At 43.9% G+C, this 17,070-nt stretch overlaps 1 protein-coding gene across 1 annotated transcript in view; it reads right to left on the bottom strand.

The window, feature by feature from the left end:
• LOC309701491 (NACHT, LRR and PYD domains-containing protein 12-like) overlaps positions 1–17,070 on the bottom strand; it is a 341,726-nt gene that overhangs the window by 122,765 nt on the left and 201,891 nt on the right. The gene's annotated exons all lie outside the window — the stretch shown is intronic.

Raw genomic sequence — 17,070 nt, 5'->3', positions numbered from 1 at the left:
AAACCTAAAAACTAATAGTACACGAATATGAAGAAGTACACGAAGGGAAGACGAAAACACGGAACACAAGGGGTGGGAGCAAAGCACCACAACACATCACTATCCGGTTGTTCAGTCTGACGTCACTAGCCGTGTCTGGGTCTAAACTCCGCTGCAGGTCCATATATCAAACGATCACTATGGCATTACTGAGAGTTGAAAAACTGTCTAAAGTCTTTCATCTTTAATAAAATGATCAGCGTTCTGCTCTACCAGGTGTAACAATTGAGTTTAACATCCAGGCATCCATGAAAACGGAATTTATGATTGAATTGATTCAGGACCTTGTGATACGTCAGTATCGATACTGATTTTGTATGTATTTTGAAGGATTTGAACCAAAGGCAAAAAATACCATGAGCAAAAAATGGCAGTCATGATTATAAAATAGGGAGGTTTCTTTTTTTTTAAACATAGATTAAACTCTTTAAATAAAACAACAAGTTTATGAGCTTTCTTGTTATTCACAAGTTTCAGCGATTTAGCCCAGAGTCTAAAGTCATTCAGCCATCTGTTTATACATGGTTTAGCTTTAAAGTATCTGCATTTGTGAAGAAAAAATTTTCCCATTAACAAAATCGTCCTAATCAAGAGGTCAAAATCTGCATTCTCAGCAAGTATTCCAAATTTTATTACTGTCACCGTCAAATGTGGTAACTGAATTCTCCTGGACTGTAGCCAGCTCCACATGTCAGTCCAGAAGGAGTGCACTGATTCACAGTAGAAAAACAAGTGATCCAGACTTTCAATATCATTTTCACAAAATGTGCAGGCGTTCACATCTAAGTTAAATTTCCGTCTTAAGAATTCATTGGTTGGATAAACCTCATTAATGATTTTAAAGTGAACCTCTTTTACTTTAGGGGAAAGAGGAAGTGAAATATACTTTTTTCTTATCGCCTTAACCTCCATGGTCTCAAATTCTTTAAGGATATAATTTCTTTTAACCGGATTAGGGCAAATGTCGTTGATCAAAATATTCCTGATCACTTTGTTTGTAAACCTGCTGTCACCAAATTCAACTCCAGCTATGCAGAGCTGCCTCAGTCCAGGAGAAATTTTAGAGTGCACAATATCTTCTTTTATCATTGATCTCAAAGGGACTGGGATGGCTTTCACTAGGGATTTATATCTCTTAGCAGTACATCTTACATCAAATTTCTCACAAAACGTCTCATGTTTTAATAAGACCCCATTATCATCCGTAAAATGAGCTACAGCCCAAATCCCTTTAGATCTTCCAGTAGAGAAGGACCTGCTGATGGAAAGCTGAGAGTTTAACAGGTAACGAACTGCAATCAAAGTCACAACGTAACAAAAAGTCTATTCCACCCATTTTGCCAAAAATCACATTGGGAATAATGTTCCAAAAGGAATTTTTGTTCCTAATGAAAGATCTTAACCATTTCAGTTTTAGTACACCATTCATAACATCAAAGTCAATGGCATTAGCCCCACCCTCTTCATAATTCTTAATCATATCATTTTTCTTTATATAATGACATTTGTTCCTCCATATGAACCTAAAATTAAGATTATTTATAGATTTAATTAGTTTTGGAGATATGGGCAGAGAAAAGGCTGGATAGATTAGTCTGGACAGACTGTCCATTTTGGTTAGCAAGATTCTCCCAAACAGAGTTATGTCCCTTTGCAGCCACCTGTTTAATATAGACTTACACTTTTCTATATTGGCACAGATATTCTTATTTTCAGTTGATGTCTTATCCTTGCAAATTACAATGCCCAGATACTTCACCTCTTTTTTGATCTGTATATTATCTATTGCTTGCAGGGGACACTCATGCAGAGCTAGAATTTCTTATTCATTAATATTCAGCTGAAGCTTTGGAGAAGTGGTTGATCGCCTGTAAGGCTAAAGGAATCTGGTCCTCATTTTTTAGAAACAGGGTGGTATCATCTGCGAGCTGACTGATTATTATCTGTTCACCCATCACAGTTAACCCCTCAATGTGACTGTTTTTAATCAAAATAGACAACAGCTCAGCAACCATGATGAACAGAAGTGGTGAGCTGCTACATCCCTGCCTTATCCCTCTATTAACCTCAAACCTTGAACATGTACCATGTTCTAGCAAAACAGAGCTGTTAATGTCATTATATAGCATCTCTATAACATTGATAAATTCCTGTCCAAAACCAAAAGACTGCAGAGTTTTGAATATGAACGTATGTTCAACTGAGTCAAATGCTTTGTAAAAATCCAAGAACAGGATGTATCCTCTCTCTTGTGTCACGATGAGTTGTGTGGCTGTCAGTGGCTGGACCCACGTGCAGGACTCAGAGAAAAAACATTAACTTAAACGACAGCTTTATTTGCTGGTGAGTCACCCTTGGCGATACATAAACAACAACTTAAACTAACTAGACTGGAGATGCTGAAGGTAGACGACAACGAATACACACACAACAAACGTGGAGGACGCAACAACTGGCAGAGAAAAACACAGGGCTTAAATACATACTGAGGTGATTAGGGAATGTGAAACAGGAGGAGAACACAACTGGGACTCATCAGACATGACAAGACAAGGGGCGGCAAAACTCAACACATTGACATAGTACACAGACTTTCAAAGTAAAACAGGAAACTGAACAGACGTGGACTAAACTAGGGGATACAGTGATAGAACAAGAGACACACTGACAGAGATGACTGTATACTAACAGAAGTAACACAGAACCACGACCTAAGAAGGAGAACACAAGAAATGCCAAGGACCTAGGGAGTTAGGAATACTAGCGACAAAAATCAAACCCAAGAGAATCAAAACACATCATGAAATCAAAGATAACTAATACAAACAGAAAAACACTGAGTCCACAGACTCAGGACCGTGACATCTTGGATTATTTCACTGTACTCAAGGAGGTCCAAAACCAGCCCAATATTGTTATGAATTAGTCTTTGTGAGAGATACACATATCGACGGGGCCGGGTTATGTTAAAAAGTATAAATGGTTATACTTTGTTCATTGGTTCAAAGGTACCCCACACTTCTTTTTTGGTTGCTTGTTTGTTCTGGTATATTTTTCATTTGAACTGTTATTCTGCCAGAGTACTCATATTAACCAGATGGCATTGAACGCCCCATTGGTGTGTTAGGAAAACTCTTTTGTACATATGTTCCTTGAAGGGGTTTTGGAGTGGTTCTTTTTCCACCGCAGCAAAGGGCTAGGAGTCGGAGAGGAGCTGCTGTATGTTTTTGTTATGATCGGATTGTGAAATAAAGCATATACAGTGAGAAAGCAACTCCAGGAGTCATCCCTGCCTTAAAGCTGCAACATATCATGGCGAGCCAGCCAGGAGGAAGGTTTGAAGAACTTCCCGCACGAGAGTGAAGCAGAAGCCTGGTTAGCGCCATTAGCGGCTAACGTTAGCGCTACCGCACGGCTGAAGAAAAACCTTTCTCCAAGCACCAGACCTGAAATCTGACGGACTAAAGACAAGCTTGTGAGTACCCACAATGGAGATAGAAGCCCGACGAGATAAGATCACCGCCACACTCTGCCAGCTAAGTCGTGATCAGCTCATAGAAGTGGGTTATAAGGTGAAAGGCTTTGCTACACCGCTAAATGAGCCTACAAAAGACACTTCCAGACGCCAACTGATGAAAGTTATAGAACATAAACTGGACGAGGTGGAAAACAGTTATACACCAGACGATGCTGTACAGTTTGTGAAAGAACTTTTATCGTTTTTGGGCGAATATAAAGCTAAAGACAATACGGCCGAGAGTGATTTTTCCCGCCCTTCAGACGCAAGAGACAAGTATGACGAGCTGCAGGAAGAAATTAGAGCGATAGGGCAGAAACTCAAGATGGCGGACGCTGCCCCGAACCTGCTGTCTTCTAAAGTACCAGAGGTGACAATTCGCAGGGAGTTTCGCATCTGTGGCCAAATAGGTGAGGGAGGGCAGCGCGATTGGCTGTCCTATACCAACCTGCTGCATCAGATGGAAAATGGACTCCGCAAAGGCCACAGTGAGTCAGAAGTTATTGAAGCAGTGATAAGAGCCATCAATCCAGGTCTCAAACTGCGTGATATGCTTGAAATAAAGACTGATTTGACACTCACACAGTTAAAGACAATATTAAAAGGACATTACCGAGAAGATGACACATCTGATTTGTACCAAAAACTGATAAATATTTCCCAAGATCCAAAAGAGTCAGCTCAAGACTTTTTATTCAGAGCCATTGAGCTTAAAGATCGCCTCCTGTACGCATCCAAGGACAAAGAAGCAGAACACTACAGTCGGGACCTGGTAAAAAGGAAGTTTTTGAGATCAGTGGGTACTGGGCTGCAAAATGACAACATAAAGTTCCAGATTAAAGCCCTTCTTGACAACCCAGATGTGACTGATGAAATGCTGATTGAGAAACTAAATGAAGCTGCCAATCTCGAGACAGAAAGACTGAACAAGTTAAAGAGGAACAATACAAAACCACCAAGAATCAATGAGCTACATACTAGGGATGAACCACGCAGCAGCTCACAGATCCCCGCCACCAAGGAAGACAAGAAAAATCATCCTCCACCCGAAATGCACGACCTGGTGAAAGAGCTGAGGAACGAGGTTGCAGAGGTGAGGCAGATGGTTCTTGCTTCCCTGAACGCTGGCAAGTCGCAGACTACAAAGAGGACATCAGATGCTGCCTCGGGTACCTGGAGGAAGAAAGGCTGCAGGACCTGCCAGAGCAACGGAGAGGGAGACAACTGCACCCACTGCTTTAAGTGTGGCCAGCCTGGCCACATCTCCAGAGGATGCCGAGCTCCACTTCAGCTGCAGGGAAACGCCAGAGGGCCACTGCCACGGGACCAGCAGTGACCCCACCGCCACATCAGGAGTCCCGCCGCTGTGGTTGCTGCCACCAGAGAGAGTCGGTCAGCACCCCACTCCAGAGGTGTGCAGGCTGCTCATCTGTCAGTTACTGTTCTAAAGCCTGTCAGGGACAACACTGGCACCATCACAAACATGTATGTAAAGCGGTGAGGCTAGTTGAACAACATTTGAGGGAAAGAGAGAAAAAGGGGTGGTTGTCATACATGGGATATTCTGACCTTCTATCAGATAAGCAAGGACAAAAATTAGTGAAGCTGATTGGTAGACGAAAAATGGTGAGATGCACCTTTGACAATGTACCAGTCACCGCATTGTGGGACACGGGTGCACAGGCTACCGTAATAAATGAGAACTGGAGAGTCGAGCACTTACCTCACACCACTATCAGGGGGATAGATGAACTCTTAGGTTCAGAACCATTAAATGGGCTCGCAGCTAATCAGACAGAGATACCATTTATGGGGTGGGTCCCTGTAGAGTTTAGACTGACGGGGGTGGAGACGACCAGCTCGAGTCTCCTAGTGCCCGTATTGGTCTCTAGTGACCCAAATGTAGCTCAGGATCCCATTATTGGATACAATGTTATAGAAGAAATCATCAACGAGCAACTTAAACAACAGGGTGTTAAAAACAGTGACTGTGCTGCAAATATTGTGAGTAGTGCTTTTGGTATTGACGTCGGATCTGCTAAGACTTTTATCCAGTTGATAGAGACACATCGAACAGCTGCGGAAGAGATCCAAGTCAAGACAGGGCGGAGTAAAGTTGTTTTAGGCCCTAGTGAAGCTACTACCATTCGCTGTCGCACACGCATACAGGCTGACGAGGACACTGTAATGTTATTTTGTCCTGTTCTGAACCCCAGCCTGCCTGAGGGGCTTCATTTGCAGGAAGTATTGTTTAAAGTAAAAAGGGGCAACTCAGCCATGGTCCCAGTATCTGTCACAAATACCACATGCCATAATATTACTGTAGATCCGCGTGTGGTCCTGGGGCACATTGAGGGCGTAAAAGCAATATACCCAGCTGCCCTAAAACCTGTAGAAACTCCAACAACTAAAACAGCAGACGATGCAGGTGTCGAAGTCCCATTAGCCCCCACAGGTGAGACAAGTGGTGTTTGGGATCCCCCTGTAGTTCTAGACCATCTAACGAGTGGCCAACAGTCGGCGGTGAGGATGATGCTTAGGGAGGAATGCAAAGCTTTTGCAAAAGACGAAAATGATGTAGGCTGCATTCCTAGCCTTCGGATGCACATCACCCTCAACGACCAAACACCAGTTCAAAAGACTTACAATAGTGTGCCTAAACCTCTGCATCAGGAAGTAAAAGCTTACCTGCAAGACTTGATCAATAGGGGGTGGGTTACAAAATCCAAGTCGCCTTATTCGTCACCGATAGTCTGTGTTAGGAAAAAGTCCGGTGACCTCAGACTTTGTGTGGATTATCGAGAACTTAATCGCAAATCGGTGCCTGACAGACATCCTATTCCCAGGATACAGGACATGTTGGACAGCCTTACTGGTAGCTCCTGGTTTACAGTACTAGACCAGGGAAAGGCTTATCATCAAGGATTCCTAGACGAAGACAGTCAGCCACTCACTGCATTCATCACCCCCTGGGGTTTATACCAGTGGGTTAGAATCCCATTTGGACTCAGCTCCGCCCCAGCAGAGTTCCAGAGGAGCATGGAGGAGTGTCTTTGGGGTCTGCGTGATGATATCTGTCTACCGTACCTTGATGACAATTTGGTCCACAGTAAATCTTTTGAGGACCATGTTGAGCATGTAAGAGCCGTGCTACAAAGGTATCAGAGACATGGGGTCAAACTTACTGCTAAGAAATGTGAACTGTTCAAGCCTAAGGTCAGGTTTTTGGGTAGAGTGGTGTCAAAAGATGGCCATAGTATGGATCCAGCAGAAGTCGCCTCCGTGATGTCACTTAAAGAGAAACACCCTAGTACAGTGGGGGAAGTGAGACAGATTTTGGGCTTCCTATCTTATTATAGAGCCTATATACAGGACTTTTCACGTATCGCCAAACCTTTGTATGAACTGCTAGCAGCCCAAACAAATGCTAAAAGTAGCCCACAGGACTTAAAAACACAGAACAAGAGAAGGAAGGAGAAAAACAAACAGGCTAAAGGACAGTTGCCTTCATCAGCCCCTGTGAAATGGACAGAGTCACACCATCAGGTTTTGTCTTACTTAGTCAATAAACTGGCCAGTCCTCCGATCCTAGGCTACCCTGATCTAGACCAACCATTTGTGCTTCATACTGATGCTTCTCAAGCAGGGTTAGGAGCAGTGCTCTACCAGCGCAGTAATGGCAAGTTAAGAGTCATAGCTTATGGATCTAGAACGTTAACGCCGCCAGAAAAAAATTACCATATGCATGCTGGCAAACTGGAGTTTTTAGCTCTCAAATGGGCTGTCTGTGAGCGCTTCAGAGATTATTTGCTGCATGCGCCATCGTTTGTGGTTTATACAGATAATAATCCACTCACCTATGTGTTAACGACAGCAAAGTTGAATGCATCAGGTCAGCGTTGGGTGGCTGAGCTCGCAGATTTCAACTTTACGATAAAATACAGGCCAGGAAAAACAAATGCAGATGCAGATTTTTTATCCAGGATGCCCCTCGATTTTGAGGACTATATGAACTGCTGTACACAGACGGTTAGCCAGGACGTGGTTGTAGCCTCACAGCAGGGCATATTAGTGCAGCAAACAGAAGCTCTAATGTTTAACGCTGTCTCCTTCCACACCCTTCAGCATCAAACACAAGCAGAGGAACTGCTGGACATGATTCAGCCAATACCGAGAGAGGAAATCTGTGCAGCACAGCGGCAAGACCCCGTGATAGGTAAAATGTACGAGTCTGTAGTGCAAAACAAAAGGCCCACCACACAGGAAATTAAGACTGAGAGCACTGAGTTTAAAGCATTGGCTAGAGAGTGGAGCAAACTGAAAATCAGAGAGGATGGAACTATGTTCAGAGAGACTCGACACAAAAAACAACTAGTTCTCCCCTCAGTTTACCACCCACTAGTGCTCAAAGAACTACACCAACAGATGGGCCACTTGGGATCAGAAAGGACCCTAAATTTAATTAGGGATCGTTTCTTCTGGCCTAAGATGCAAAGAGACATTGAACACTTTGTCAGTAATGTTTGTGAGTGTCTCAAACAGAGGAAGCCAAACAGACAGGCACGGGCACCTATGTTGAGCATAGAGACCACTCATCCATTTCAGTTGGTTTCAGTTGACTTTTTGCACCTGGAGCAATGCAAGGGGGGGTGTGAATACATACTTGTAGTTATGGACCACTACACCCGCTTCGCTCAGGCCTACGCAACTACAAATAAGACAGCTAAGACTGTAGCAGAAAAACTATTCAATGATTATTGTCTCAGGTTTGGTTTTCCAGAAAAACTACACCACGATTTGGGGCGAGAGTTTGAGAATAGACTATTGCACCATTTAAAAGAACTGGCTGGTGTTAAAGGGTCACACACTACTCCTTATCACCCACAAGGAAATGGGCAGACCGAAAGATTCAACAGGACCTTGCTCTCGATGTTAAGAACACTAACAGAGGAACAGAAAAGAGACTGGAAAAGCCACCTCCATAAAGTTGTACATGCCTACAATTGTACTGTTAATGAGGCCACTGGCTACCCTCCTTTTCTCCTAATGTTTGGTAGGTCACCACGGTTACCAGTTGACCTTCTCTTTGGCATTGAGCAGGAGGACAGTTCAGGCTCCTACCAGGACTATGTGGACAGATGGAGAAGGAGAATGGCTGAAGCTTACACTGTCGCCTCCAAAAATGCAGCTAAGTCAGCTGACCGAGGTAAAAGGCAGTACAACAAAAGTGTGCATGGTCCACCACTTCAAATAGGGAGTCGTGTCCTTGTTAGAAATGTTGTGGAGAGGGGTGGGCCAGGTAAAATCCGCTCCTATTGGGAAGACAACATCTACATCATTAAAAGACAAAAGGGAGAGGACAGTCCTGTGTTTGAATTAGAGCCAGAGAATGGTAAAGGCAGGACAAGGATTTTGCACAGGAATATGTTGTTGCCTTGCGATTTTCTTCCGCTCCCAGCAGATAAGGAGGCAACTGTAACTAGTACTAAAACAAGGAAAAGACATTATAACAAACGGAAACAAACATGCATGACTCTGACACAAGTGGGGAGTGAGGAGGAGGAGGACACAGATGAGTTTTCTGATGCGGTTTTCACCTGGCCTTATCCTGAGCCTCAGTGTTCACCTACATTGGACCCCACAGCGGCAGAGTTTATGCCACTAAGGGACGGGGGTGAGCCAGATGAGCTTCCTCACATGTCAGGAGATGGCCAGGGGGACCCCAGCCAAGCTGATGAGGAGAAAATGGACAATAGGGAACCAGAGGATGTGGCTATTGTGGGGGCAGGGGAGGTGGACAGCAGCTCTGATGTCGAAGAGGCTTTGGAAACAGACCAGCCAAGTCCATACCCAAAGAGAGAAAGGAGGAGACCACAGACTTTGACCTATAGTAAACTTGGACAACCAAGTCTTGAAGAAAGAATAGTGGCCACCAAATGTGTGAATATTCAAGGTTACTGGCGACCTTGGTAAAAGGGGAAGATATAATGTTTACACTTGGTACCCCTATTTCAGATTGTAACAAATGTACCTATGTTGATTGAAATATTGTGACACATGGATTGCAGGCCGAACATGTGTATGAGTAAAGGGAAGATGCTTAGTGTTCAGATGAGATGTGGACAAAGTTAATGCCTTTACAGGAGAGTACAAATAGCATGGTAATTTGATAGATTGAATTGTGGACAAAAAAAAAAAAAAAAAGCTGAACTGATTATATCAGGAGTATACACAACTACAGTGCACGGTAGTTTGGGTAACTTAAAAAAAAAAAAAAAGGGTGTAATGTAACCTGGTACATAGTCCATGCCATTCTATTGTTCTCTATGGATTGTCGATTATAAGGTACATTTATGTCGGGACGACATTTCTCGAGTGGGGGAGAGTGTGAGAGATACACATATCGACGGGGCCGGGTTATGTTAAAAAGTATAAATGGTTATACTTTGTTCATTGGTTCAAAGGTACCCCACACTTCTTTTTTGGTTGCTTGTTTGTTCTGGTATATTTTTCATTTGAACTGTTATTCTGCCAGAGTACTCATATTAACCAGATGGCATTGAACGCCCCATTGGTGTGTTAGGAAAACTCTTTTGTACATATGTTCCTTGAAGGGGTTTTGGAGTGGTTCTTTTTCCACCGCAGCAAAGGGCTAGGAGTCGGAGAGGAGCTGCTGTATGTTTTTGTTATGATCGGATTGTGAAATAAAGCATATACAGTGAGAAAGCAACTCCAGGAGTCATCCCTGCCTTAAAGCTGCAACATCTTCCTTTCAAAAAACCTGATTGTGTTTCACTGATAATGTTTGAGATGCCTTTCTTTAGCCTCTCAGCTACAGGATCTTATAGTCAGTGTTTAAGGTGATGGGTCTTAAATTGTCTAAAATTCTTTTATCCTTACCCGATTTAGGGATCAGGGTTATCAGCGCTTGTTTCATGCTCGGCATCAGTTCTTTTTTTCTCTATCGATTCCTTTAATGCATCAAACAATAAAGTTCTTAGGTCCTTCCAGAAGAATTGATAAAAATTAGTAGTGAGTCCAACTGTCCCTGGGGACTTGTTTAATGCCATTTTCATGACCACCAAATCCAGTTCCTCAATTTGGCGGCCGCTACTAATTTTTAAAATTACTCATACTAATCTTTCTGGGTCACAAAATAAACTTTTAACATATTTTCAGGCGAGAAAGTAGCTGTGTAAACATCAAATATCTGCTCGGTTTATCAAGATACCGCATATTTGCAAAAGTGCTTCGACGTTTTCGGAGACGTCTGCTACCCACCAGCACTATAGCCAGCCGGGAGCTCGAGGGTCACTGAAGCCACCGAGAACGGCACAACTCCCGGCACATCATTTTCAGATCACCGCGGACTTTCGCTACTCAGTTAAACGTGACTTAGACAACCTAAAAATGTTATTGTTTGGCTTTTTTCAGTGTTTTGTTTGTTCGTGAGTAAATCGGTTTGGCTGAGATTAAAGTTATTAGATTAGATTAGATAAAATAAAACTTTATTAATCCCCCGGGTGGGTTCCTCGGTTTTCACACAGCTGAATAAACATCAAACAGAAAACGGATTAAACAGAAGTATGAGACGGTCAAGAATTTACGCCAGTGTCCTGTTATATTGCAGATAGCAAGGAGCAGACAGCCGAGTTTATTAAACTCCACCGAGACAGCGGTGACGCTAATCAGAAGACTAGACCGTCCAATTTCCCCAGCCGTTTACTTCCGGCATACCCGACCTTCTGAGGACCCAGCCCACGTAGACCGCGAAGGCCGGGTCCTCGGTAGGACGTTTAGTTTTTAAAAATGTCGTGATAAGGGCGGGTCTTACTGTGAACCTGCGCGCTCATTGGCTAATAACTTGGGATTGACAAGTCGTTATCCAATGAGCGCGCGGCTTCTCCCAACATAAAGTAGTTTCCTTTGAAAAACCAAAGTCTGATTATTTTTGCCTCCACTGACGGAGCCTGTTGTTCCCGCCACAGAGACACAGTAATGTCAGAGCGGTGTTAACACTCACCTGCCTCAGCACAGCTCTCACTCTCCTCCTGCTCTCTCAGCTAAACTCACTTCCTCTCTACTTACAGGAAACCAGCGCTCAGAGGAGCCGACCGGCCTCACGTTTCACCCACAGACACGAACAGCGTGGAATTATTTTATGTCATAAGAAGAAACATATTCATGTTAACACTCACCTGCCTCAGCTCCACCTTCCTCCTCCTGCTGCTCTGAACGGAGGATCAACACTTTCACTTTCAAGGTTCAAGGTTCAAGGTTCTTTATTTGCCACATACATAGTTATATAAGTATAACACACAGTGAAATGTAGCCTGACACGCTCCTCGACATGTGCAAAAATTGGGGGGGTAGAGGAAGAACATACATATACATATACATATATATATATATATATATATATATATATATATATATATATATATATATATATATGACTTCCAGATACAGACGGAAAAAATGGTGGTGGCTAACCAACCGGACATAGTGGTGGTAGACAAACAGAAGAAGACGGCCGTAGTGATCGATGTAGCGGTTCCGAATGACAGCAATATCAGGAAGAAGGAACACGAGAAGCTGGAGAAATACCAAGGGCTCAGAGAAGAGCTCGAGAGGATGTGGAGGGTGAAGGTAACGGTGGTCCCCGTGGTAATCGGAGCACTAGGTGCGGTGACTCCCAAGCTAGGCGAGTGGCTCCAGCAGATCCTGGGAATAACATCGGAGATCTCTGTCCAGAAGAGCGCAGTCCTGGGAACAGCTAAGATACTGCGCAGGACCCTCAAGCTCCCAGGCCTCTGGTAGAGGACCCGAGCTTGAAGGATAAACCGCCCGCAGGGGCGGTTTATCCTTCAAGTGTTGGCGTGCTGGGTGTTTTTTATATATATATATATATATATATATACATATATATATATATATATATATATATATATATATATATATATATATATATATACACACATTGGGTGAACGTGCAGTAGTAGCAGCAAGCAGGTGAATTCTGTACATTAATATGAATAGACATCTGACTATTTTACAGGATAGGCAATATAAACATATTTAAAATTAAAGGAATTTGAAATGTACATTGTTTCACTGCTCCTCCCTAAACACAGAGGATGCTGGGACTTGTAGTTTTTACCTTGTGTGATCTTTATGGCTGTGACACTAAATCACAGCATGTAAACTTCCTGCAAACATGTCACAGGCGATAAAAGTTTCACATTAAAGGTGAAATTATTTTTCTGTCTCATGTTCAATAAACAGTGAGCTGGGAAAACTGAAGAACAGACTTCAGACGTTCCCTGCAGAGTTTCTGCTGCTCGGTCGTCTGCATGTTGCTGAGACTGAGCTGATGATGAAGCTGTGATGGGTTTATGGCACGTTTGGTTCTGGAGAAGAGTGTTACTGCCGGTGCAGGTGAAATGATCAGAGGTTACAGCCTCTGGTTAAAGTGGAGGCAGCGATCAGGACGGCTGAGCAGCAGAGGTCTCGAGGGTCCTAAAGTGTAAAAGCATCAGTGTTTGTTAGAGCCAATCTATAGAGAAATATTTTTGATACTGTTTCAGTTATTGTTACATGTTTAATCTTGTATGATATGTTGTTAGAGAATAAATGCTGCGTGTTTAATTTGTGTCGGGTAAGAAAACATTACAGCGCATGTGTTGTAGCAGGTTAGAGTGAGCCAGGACGGCAATGGAAGTGTGCGCTGTAGCAGCAAATAGTTTTTTGACCGTGACATCTTTTGTTTGTATGTACGAGTCAGAAATAAATCTGAACAGCTCACATTAAGAAGTGGAAGAATTATTTTTTTTGAAGCTTGGGACAGAAATTCGCCACTACATAAAAGTCAAAAAACTAGCGAGTAACGGAGGAATGTTTTCCGCGGTGGAGCCACCGACTGAGACATAGAAAAGTCACCGGATCGTCGGCATAAGGACGCCTACATACAACAACACGGCGAACAGCTAAGTAAAAAGTGTTTTGTCAGATGCATCTTACCTGTGGAAGTAGCATAAAGGAGTTTGTGCAGTACACCACCCGACAGCTGTGCCGAAGAAAATCATTACGGCTTAGCGGTGTTATATGATTACAATGGCGGACGACATTAATGACAGTGTGGGTGTAGTTACGCGTGATGGCAGCCAGAGGGCGATGACAGACAAAGGTCTGGAGTTCAAACTGCATCAGCTCACAAAGGTGAGAAGAGGCAAATTAGGACAAGTGACAGCACAAGAAGATGAAACTGAGCGACTTTTGAGCCATGAAATTCTGCCGGCTGTAAATGATGTGAGAGAGGCACTGAAAGTTTACAAGAAGTTGCATGAAGAGTTTCAAGAATGCAATTATGCAGTGTTGCTGTGTATTAAAGATGAGGAGGAAAAGGAGGCTGACCAACAACTTTGGTTTCAGCCAATGTCAGAACGATGTTTGCAGTTCATTAATAGAGTTAATACATGGATTGAAATACAAACATGTGATCAAGAGATAACTGTCATGGACAGTGCATCCAGAGTGTCAAAAACATCTAGAGTGTCAAACAAGTCTAAAGTATCCAACACGTCAAGGGTGTCGACAGCATCGTCGGAGCGCGTCAAGGAAGAAGCTAACAGAGCAGCTCTGATGGCACGAGCAGCGTCTCTGAAAGAAAAACAGGCTCTAGAGTTAAAAGAAGCAGAAATTAAAGCTGCAAAGGAAAGACTGGAAATTGAAACAGCCATTGCAGTGTCTACTGCCAAAGTGAAAGTGTATGAGGAATGTGAAGGGGTTAAGTCTCAAGTGAGTGAAACCAGACTTACGGTAATGCCACGTCGTGACCTCCTGAAGATGAATAACGAAAATGGTCATGGCAACGTAAAACACACACCAGGGACGCCAACAGAGATAGAGAGGTCTGCCTCTTGGAGGAATCCTGGTGATCCAAGTACTGCAGCAGGGGCCATGCCTAAGACACATAGAACTCCACTGCAGGGGCCGAGCCAACGCCAAGATGGTGTCTCACTTCAGGAGACCAGACCAAGTGAGCTTTATCAAGTTATGCAGAAACAGGCAGATATCACAGAGATGCTTGTAAAGAACCAACAGCTGGCTCGGTTACCACAAAGGGATGTGCCAGTGTTCCACGGAGATCCTTTGGAATACAGGTCGTTTATGAGGGCATTCATGCACGCTATTGACACCAGAGCTGATAGCAATTCAGACAAGCTATATTTTCTGGAGCAGTATACTCGAGGCGCGCCTCGTGATCTTGTGAGGAGTTGTCAGCATATGCCTGAACATCGGGGGTATGAAAGGGCTTTGCAGCTGCTTCAAGATAAATATGGAAATGAGTTACAGATTGCTGGCACGCTAATTGAGAAGGCATCGAAGTGGCCACAAATTAAGGCTGAAGATGGAAAGGCGTTGAGCGCATTCTCTGTATTCCTGGTGAGCTGTCGTAATGCTATGGAGGATGTGGACTATATGGAAGAGATGGACAACCCTGCAACTATGAGGGTCATCATTTCCAAGTTGCCATTTAAAATAAGAGAGCGCTGGAGAGTCCATGCATATGATATCCAGGAGCGGCGCTGCAACAGAGCAAGATTCACAGAGCTGGTGGCCTTCGTTGAACGCCAAGCAAAGATCATGTCCGACCCACTCTTTGGCGATCTTGAAACAGCAGTGTCAGACAAGGTTATAAAAAAGCCACAGCAAGGAAATAAGTTGAAGAAAGACATTAGACATGGGAGCAGCTTTGCTATCAAGGTTAACCAAGGTTCAGAAATGGACAAAAGAAGCAGAGTGAGTAAGAACCAGAGTGACCTTTCACTCAACTGCGCCTTCACAAGACCTTGCATGTTCTGTGGGAAACTTCATACACTGCAAGAGTGTTACAAGATTAGAGAGGAGACTCATAAGGATAGAGTGGACTACTTGAAGAAAAACGGACTTTGCTTTGGATGCCTGCTAAAGGGTCACATGAGCAGAGATTGCAAAAAGAAGATGGTGTGCGAGGTTTGTTCACTCAAGCATCCAAGTTTGTTGCACTTCTCAAGTTATGAGGAAGAGAAGCCTCCCGATGAGGTCAATATGGGTAGCACTGCTAAAGGCCCAGCAGGGTTGTCTGAAGAAAAGGAGACAAGTGCCTGTACTGGGGCTGGAGGCAGCTGCGTGCTTGCCATTGTACCTGTAAGGGTGAAGTCCTGCAAGAGTGACAAGGCTGTGGAGGTTTACGCTTTCATTGACCCAGGTAGCTCTGCATCGTTCTGCACCAAAGCCTTGGCAAGGCAGCTGAAGGTGCAAGGCAGACGAACGTAGCTAACGTTGAGGACCATTAATTCCAAAAGTCGAGAGGAGAGTTATGTGCTCACAGAATTGGAAGTCAGCAGTCTGGCAGACAACAACTTTATCGCACTGTCAAAGGTCTTCACACAGAAAAGTATTCCTGTTTCCAGAGAGAACATCCCACTCCAGAAAGAGGTTGACAAGTGGCCGTACCTACGCGAAGTGAGGTTGCCTCATATTGAGGCTGAAGTGGAGCTTCTCATTGGAACTAAAGAATACACCATATTGGAGCCATGGAAGGTGATCCCAAGTGAGGACAATGGTCCATATGCCGTAAAGACAGCACTTGGATGGATTCTGAATGGACCACTCAGAGAAACGGATACTGCAGCCAATGATGTACAACCATGTGCTATTGTGAACAGAATAGCCATCGACAACGTGGAACAACTGCTTGTACGACAGTATAACCACGACTTTCCAGAGCGTCACTGTGATGATAAAGCAGGAATGTCTCAAGAGGACCACCACTTTATGGAGTCTGTGTCAAGCTCTACTCGTCTCACTGATGGACACTATTCCATAAGTCTTCCTACGAAGAAGTCGTGCGTTCAGATGCCGAACAATCGAAGTGCAGTGTTACAGCGTGCACTGAGCCTTCAGCGCAAGCTGAAGAGGAATCCTGCACTCCATGAAGAATACACTGCCTTCATGAGTGACATGTTGAGCAAGGGATATGCCGTTGAGGTTCCAACAACACAGTTAAACCGCAAGGATGGAAAACAGTGGTATATTCCCCACCATGGGGTATACCATCCACAAAAAAAGAAGCTGAGGGTGGTCTTTGACTGCGCTGCCAGCTACCAAGGAGTTTCACTGAATAGTGAACTTCTACAAGGGCCAGATCTAACAAACTCATTGATCGGAGTGCTGACACGGTTCAGGCAAGAGTCTATAGCCTTTACAGCAGATATTGAAGCAATGTACCATCAGGTGTGTGTCCCGGATGACGATGCTGACCTGCAGCGCTTTCTGTGGTGGCCAGCAGGGGACCTCAATCGAGACATTGCTGAGTACAGGATGATGGTGCATATCTTCGGTGCGACTTCTTCTCCCAGTTGTGCCAACTATGCACTGCGAAGAACAGCAAAGGAGAACCGCAGCAAATCATCACCTGAAGCTGTAAGCACAGTTCTGGAAAATTTTTATGTTGACGACTGCTTGAAGTC

This window comes from Aulonocara stuartgranti (genome assembly GCF_965226115.1).
Source record: "Aulonocara stuartgranti genome assembly, chromosome: 23".
Lineage (NCBI taxonomy): Eukaryota > Metazoa > Chordata > Actinopteri > Cichliformes > Cichlidae > Aulonocara > Aulonocara stuartgranti.
This window is presented reverse-complemented; position numbering and strand designations above follow the sequence as displayed.